At 37.7% G+C, this 5,632-nt stretch overlaps 1 long non-coding RNA gene across 1 annotated transcript; it reads right to left on the reverse strand.

The window, feature by feature from the left end:
* Nucleotides 1-1,083: 1,083 nt before the first annotated feature.
* LOC120423233 (uncharacterized) lies at nucleotides 1,084-1,688 on the reverse strand. The gene is made up of 3 exons (XR_008212079.1): nucleotides 1,547-1,688; nucleotides 1,281-1,485; nucleotides 1,084-1,221 (listed from the first exon to the last, which is right to left on the reverse strand). It is a non-coding gene; the product is annotated as an uncharacterized LOC120423233 (long non-coding RNA).
* Between the last annotated feature and the right edge of the window lie 3,944 nt (nucleotides 1,689-5,632).

The following is a 5,632-nucleotide window of genomic DNA, read 5'->3' on the forward strand; positions in this document are numbered from 1 at the left end:
GGCTAAATTTTATTAGCTGGAGTCGGAGTCGGAGCTGGAGTCGATAATTTCTGATAAACCCGGAGTCGGAGCTGGAGTCGGAGTTATCTTAAATTCAATAAACTTTATGGAATTTTTAATTGTTCAGTTTTTGTTATAATGCAAATTAATTTACAAAACTTTTATGTGCCTAATTAATTTTAAATCTACACAGAAAAAAAAAAATGTAAATTTACCCGTCACTGAAATCATGTTTTGAACGTAAACATGCTCAATGTAAATTTGAAATCACATTTAAATTGGTGAATTGCATTTAAATGCCCTTCTCGTAAATTGAGATTTCATGTAACACATGAATCTAATGTAAATAGACCTTTTGCTATTGGCAAATATTAAATTTGAAATTTCGAAAAGCATGTAATTGTACTTCTGATGTAAAAGTAGCTAAATGTAAATTTAAAAAGCATTTATTTCCAATTACAAATCTGTTTTCCAAATGACAGCTCAAACAGTCAACAAAACAAATCGGTTGAGAGTTATTGAAATTTGGAGCGCTGCGCAGTAAAGTTGGAGTGTTTTCGCATTTACTGTTCGATTTAGTGTTGAAAATTAAGGTAAGTTAGTATCTAAGCAACAGGTGAAGTCAAATCTTTTTGAGAAACTCGTTTGCTTTAGATGTTTGAGCATTTCTTATGGGTTCAGAAGGTAACATTTTCAAAAGGGTTTCTGCATCCTGCTCGTTCTTAGAGTAAGCAGGATGCACTGTTTGTTAAATGTTAGTCTTCAGCTATTTGACATTGTTTTATTTGAAATCTAGGGTCTTATAAAATCGAAATAGGTGGAAATTCCTATCGCAGTTTCACAAACTTACATCATGCAACTTCCGGATGCTTTTCAGAAGCGGTTGTCGTCCGGGTTGTGGCCGGGCGCTGCTAGAAAAGGCGTCCAATCGTGAGTGCGGGGCTTGCTCATACGACTTCTGACTTCTGACAGAGAACCGCAGCAGCTGCAGCACCGGACTGCGTAACATTCGAAAATCTGAACAGCTTGTCTACTGCCAGCGGGTGCTGCGTCGGATGAGGTGTGATGTTCTTGAAGGCTCACTGCAGGTTCTGGTGTGTAGACCAGCAGCAGGACTTGGTTGGCCTGGACCAAAAAGACCAGCAGCGACTGCGTTTTGTGGTTCGCCTGAACGGTTCCGATTTCCGCGGGTGGAACAGTTGCCACAAGGTGAGGACCGAACTTAAATTTTAAGTTTTCCGTAAACAAATTATAGTTTTTTTTTTTGCTGATTAACTTACCGTCAGTTTTGCCGTCTTGAAAACCAGACAGTACGTGCCGTTGACGCCAATGTTCGTGTAGTTCCGGGCTCAGCCAGTTTGTCAGGGTCGTATTCCAGCCGAGTTTCGCTTCACAGGACATTTCTCAGTGCTGGGAAATGGTCAGCCCGGTAGTTGATGAGGAAGTTCTGCGATCAAACGAGTGTGCCACGAGCACGAGATAGATCTATTAAAAAAGATATTCTAATATATTTTCAGGTCAAATATTTTCCAACCATCAAGCTTACCAGGTTGCAGGGGACGAATTTAGCACGGGTCGGCGATGCGCAGCATGTTCTGGTGACCTTGTTCAGCTTGATGAAGGTGTTGATCTTCCGCAGACGCAACAGCTGCAGCACCTTACGTATCTTCGGGCGACTTTGTTGATACCGCGGATACGGTTTACGAAGATCACCTCCGGCTCGGCCGGATTGTAGATGTTTCCGGCCTTATTGGCCTCGCGCGGCTTCTCAACCACCTCGTGCGTCATTCGGCCATACTTCTTGGTGTATTTCTGCTTGCGATGAGGCAGCTTCACGGCCAGCTCCTGCAGATGGTGACGCCTTCGCAGACTTCCCGGTAGGACTTGGTTGCCTTCAGTTTCCGGCACTGCAGGCGGATTTTTCTCGTGCTTCTTGTCAGCCTGCCCGAGCATTCACAAATTTCACCGCCTTTGGCAAAAAAAAAACAAAATTTTCGAAAAGACCGACATTTTCGGCCAAAGCCAAACGGACGGAGGGAATTAACGGACCCGGGACGAAGGAAAACCTCGATCGTGGCCACCCTCTGGTACGCGTCCCGGAACTCGACACGGACCGGTCACAAAACAAAACACGTTTATGGTGAAAAAAACTCGAACACTTTGACAGCAAAGACAGCACCAACGCAATGTGTATAATCCACACGTGGTGTACACATCCAGTGAGTATAATCAACTCATTTTGAGCGTTATTTTTATCTTCAGTGTATAAATCTTTCGTTTCAGCATGGACACCCACCATTTACACTCTAGAGAAAAACTAGTAATTTAATTAAGTTTGATCCTTGTTTTTCTTGCTAAATTCGTATTAAAATGTTTTGAACGTGTGTATCATGAATTCAATTTAATATTTATTGCTATTTTTATTTTAATCGTGCAATATTTGTTTTCATTCGCTAATTTTGTCTGCAGTCACACTCGGGAGAGTGAGGGGAGTGGATCTTCGTTGTAATCGTTGTAGTCGTCATCCGGCACCGATAATCAGTTTGTCTCGAGTTGGCGTTCAAGTCATGAACTGATCATGACGGTGTGCACCTGAAGATCAGTTCATTCGTCCTGTGCAGGATCTTCACCAGCTGTTTAGACGAGAAAATGAAGGCAAGTGAGTTCAGCTTGATGCGAGAATATATTTCTAGATTACTTTTTCAAAACAACCAATGTGCCTTGTTGTTGCTTTTGATCTTTTGAAAAAGTAAGCGAGATTTGATTTAATTATCTTTTTGGGATAGATTACAGGTCTTTGCCGTATATAGACACAAGCATCAAAAAAGTACTCACTATCCCGCTGCGAATGCTGATAATATTCTCAGGACATTATTTTGGTTGAGGCCAGGAACAATTACGGATAACTTTCGAAGAATGTCCATCTTTTACGAGTTGATAAAACTGCACCTGTCTGACTGACTGACCTGAGTTCTTGCGATAACCCGTAAAATTGCCTACCAAATACGAAAGGTAAGATGAACTGTAGAATTTCACAGTACTTTGATTTATCCCCTTTTTTCTTTTTCTTTTTTTCAGATAGTCAAAACGTCGAAAGTTCCGTCACTCATCGCGATAAATCAATAACATGATTATCACCGTAGTCCAGAAAAGGATCAACTATGGTCAACCGATGACGTTTTGAAATTATACCGTAGGTATTTAGTTTAATGATTTTTCATAAACACACTTGATTTTAGTAAATTCATCGACATAAAAGAAATACTTTTTTGTAACCCCGTTGGATTTAGATTCGATGTATTTATCATTAGCTTAAACTTGTATTGTGTTTAGCAATTTAAATTGTATGCTTTTGTTTTGTATTGAGTTTAAATAGATTCAATACCTAATAGTATAAGCATGCATTTCAAAGATGCTTTCATGCCAATACAAATCGCTATGCTTTTGAAAATTACGTCTGATTCTAGATCCAACGGGGGAAAAAAAATTCACCTTTGGTAAATTTACGTTAGTTTCATCGGAAATTTACATGTTTTCAAGGCTCAATTTGTTCGGCACATTTAAATTGGATGGCATTTAAATTTACAATGAAATTGATGTAAATTCGCATCATTAATGACGTGCACTTTTGGTACATCATAAATGATGTTAATTTACCCGATTTTTTTTTCTGTGTAGTATTGATTTTTTTTCAGTTAATTTATGGGTTGATTCAAGAGATTTATCAGATGCCATTATGTTTTTGTAGCATTTTCAATTTGATTGGATAGCTCTGACTTTGTTATTTCACTATGATCAGTAAATGATAAATTTCCCCTTTCATAACTCATAAAATTATAAACAATTTTGGCTGTGCAGTCATTTTTTTAAATATTCAGTTGATGCTTGACTCCCTCATTTTGCTTGTTATTATGTTTTCTTTCAATTCAAATTTCACAATTTATTTAACTAAAATGATAACGTTTTTAAAACAATCGTATCATTGACCATCAAATTATCATTTATTAGGTATATCAATCTATTTCTTGGAACTCAACATGCACATTTTGTATATAAATTTTAAAAAAATCAAAGGGTCGTGTTGTAAATATTTGAAACTATCAGACAATATAAAAAATAAGTTGCAACTAATATTGAAATCATCGCTGAATATATTAAATATATCTATTTCCTTAATGTTAACTATTTCTCTACAAAAATTTGAAAGTATGGATCCTTAAAAATATCATTGAACAAATCTTAAAAAATATTTCTTTTTAAATGACATAAACAACACATAACATTGATGAAACTTGATTTTTCCGATATTATTCAACCGGTAAGAATTTTATCATGATTTATATGTTCAAACCATGTACTGGGCTGGATCACAAAATGTTCATGTATGTATTTTCAAATAAATTCAGTAGAGCTTTGCAATATAGTAACATAAACTGTTTATTTCAATACCAGGGTGACTTTGATAGCTACTTTGTTTCATAAAAATTTCAGCCTAAATGTAAGCTAAATGATTTTCTATATTATATTAAATCGATTAAGAAGGCTAGGTCTCCTTTTTTTTAAATAACATTTAAATATTTGTTTAACTAATTATAAACTTTTAAATAAAAGTTATGTAAATTTCAGGGCACCCGCGGTGAAGGGGTAAGTGTGGTTGCCTCTCACCCAGTCGGCCTGGGTTCGATCCCAGAAGGTCCTGGTGGCATTTTTCAAGACAAGATTTGTCTGATCACGCCTTCCGTCGGACGGGGAAGTAAATGTTGGCCCTGGTCTAACCTTGAGGTTAGGTCGTTGGCTCAGTCCAGGTTTAGGAGTCGTCTCCCTGGGTCCTGTCTCGGTGGAGTCGCTTGTAGGCAGTTAGACTCACAATCTAAAGGTCGTCAGTTCGAATCCCGGGGTGGATGGAAGCTTAGGTGTAAAAAAGATTTGCAATTGCCTAAACAATCAAGCCTTCGGACACCTACTTTCGAGTAGGTATCTCGCAATCGAGAACACCAAGGCAATGCTGTTGAGCGAATAATTTGATTTGATTTTTGTAAATTTCAGGTAAACTAAATAAAAATGCTAATTATTCTAAAAGTGGAATCCAATTATACTTCTTGAGGTGCTCTGATTTTTCAAAATCATTTTGTACTATCATTTTGCAAAAAACCTACAACTTATCAATGTCACCCCGGTTTACAGGTATACGCGCAAATGTGAGCTGAACATGTGAATGATGTTATTAATACTTTTCATTTCATTTCATTTATTTCGTTGTTTAACCATTACTTGTGTGACGTTATTTTAAGCTGAGATGTGGACTACTTTTGAACAGCTGATTAATTCAAAGTTGGGAACAGAGTTAGCAGATTCTTAAAGAATCGTCTATGTCAACTGAAGGAAAGTTACAAAATAACTTTCAAAATAGCTAATAGGTGGGGGATAGTAAGAGGAATGGAGATTTTATTCAAACATTTTTGTAGATATTCTTAATACTGAGTAAGTGTTGGAGTCGGAGTCGGAGTCAACAATTTGTTAAAAGCTGGAGTCGGAGTCGGAGTCGGAGTCGTATGAAGCTGAAAGCCGGAGCCGGAGTCGGAGTCGGAGTCGGCTTAACTCAGAAAGCCGGAGTCGGAGTCGGAGTCGGAGT

This window comes from Culex pipiens, chromosome 2 (genome assembly GCF_016801865.2).
Source record: "Culex pipiens pallens isolate TS chromosome 2, TS_CPP_V2, whole genome shotgun sequence".
Lineage (NCBI taxonomy): Eukaryota > Metazoa > Arthropoda > Insecta > Diptera > Culicidae > Culex > Culex pipiens.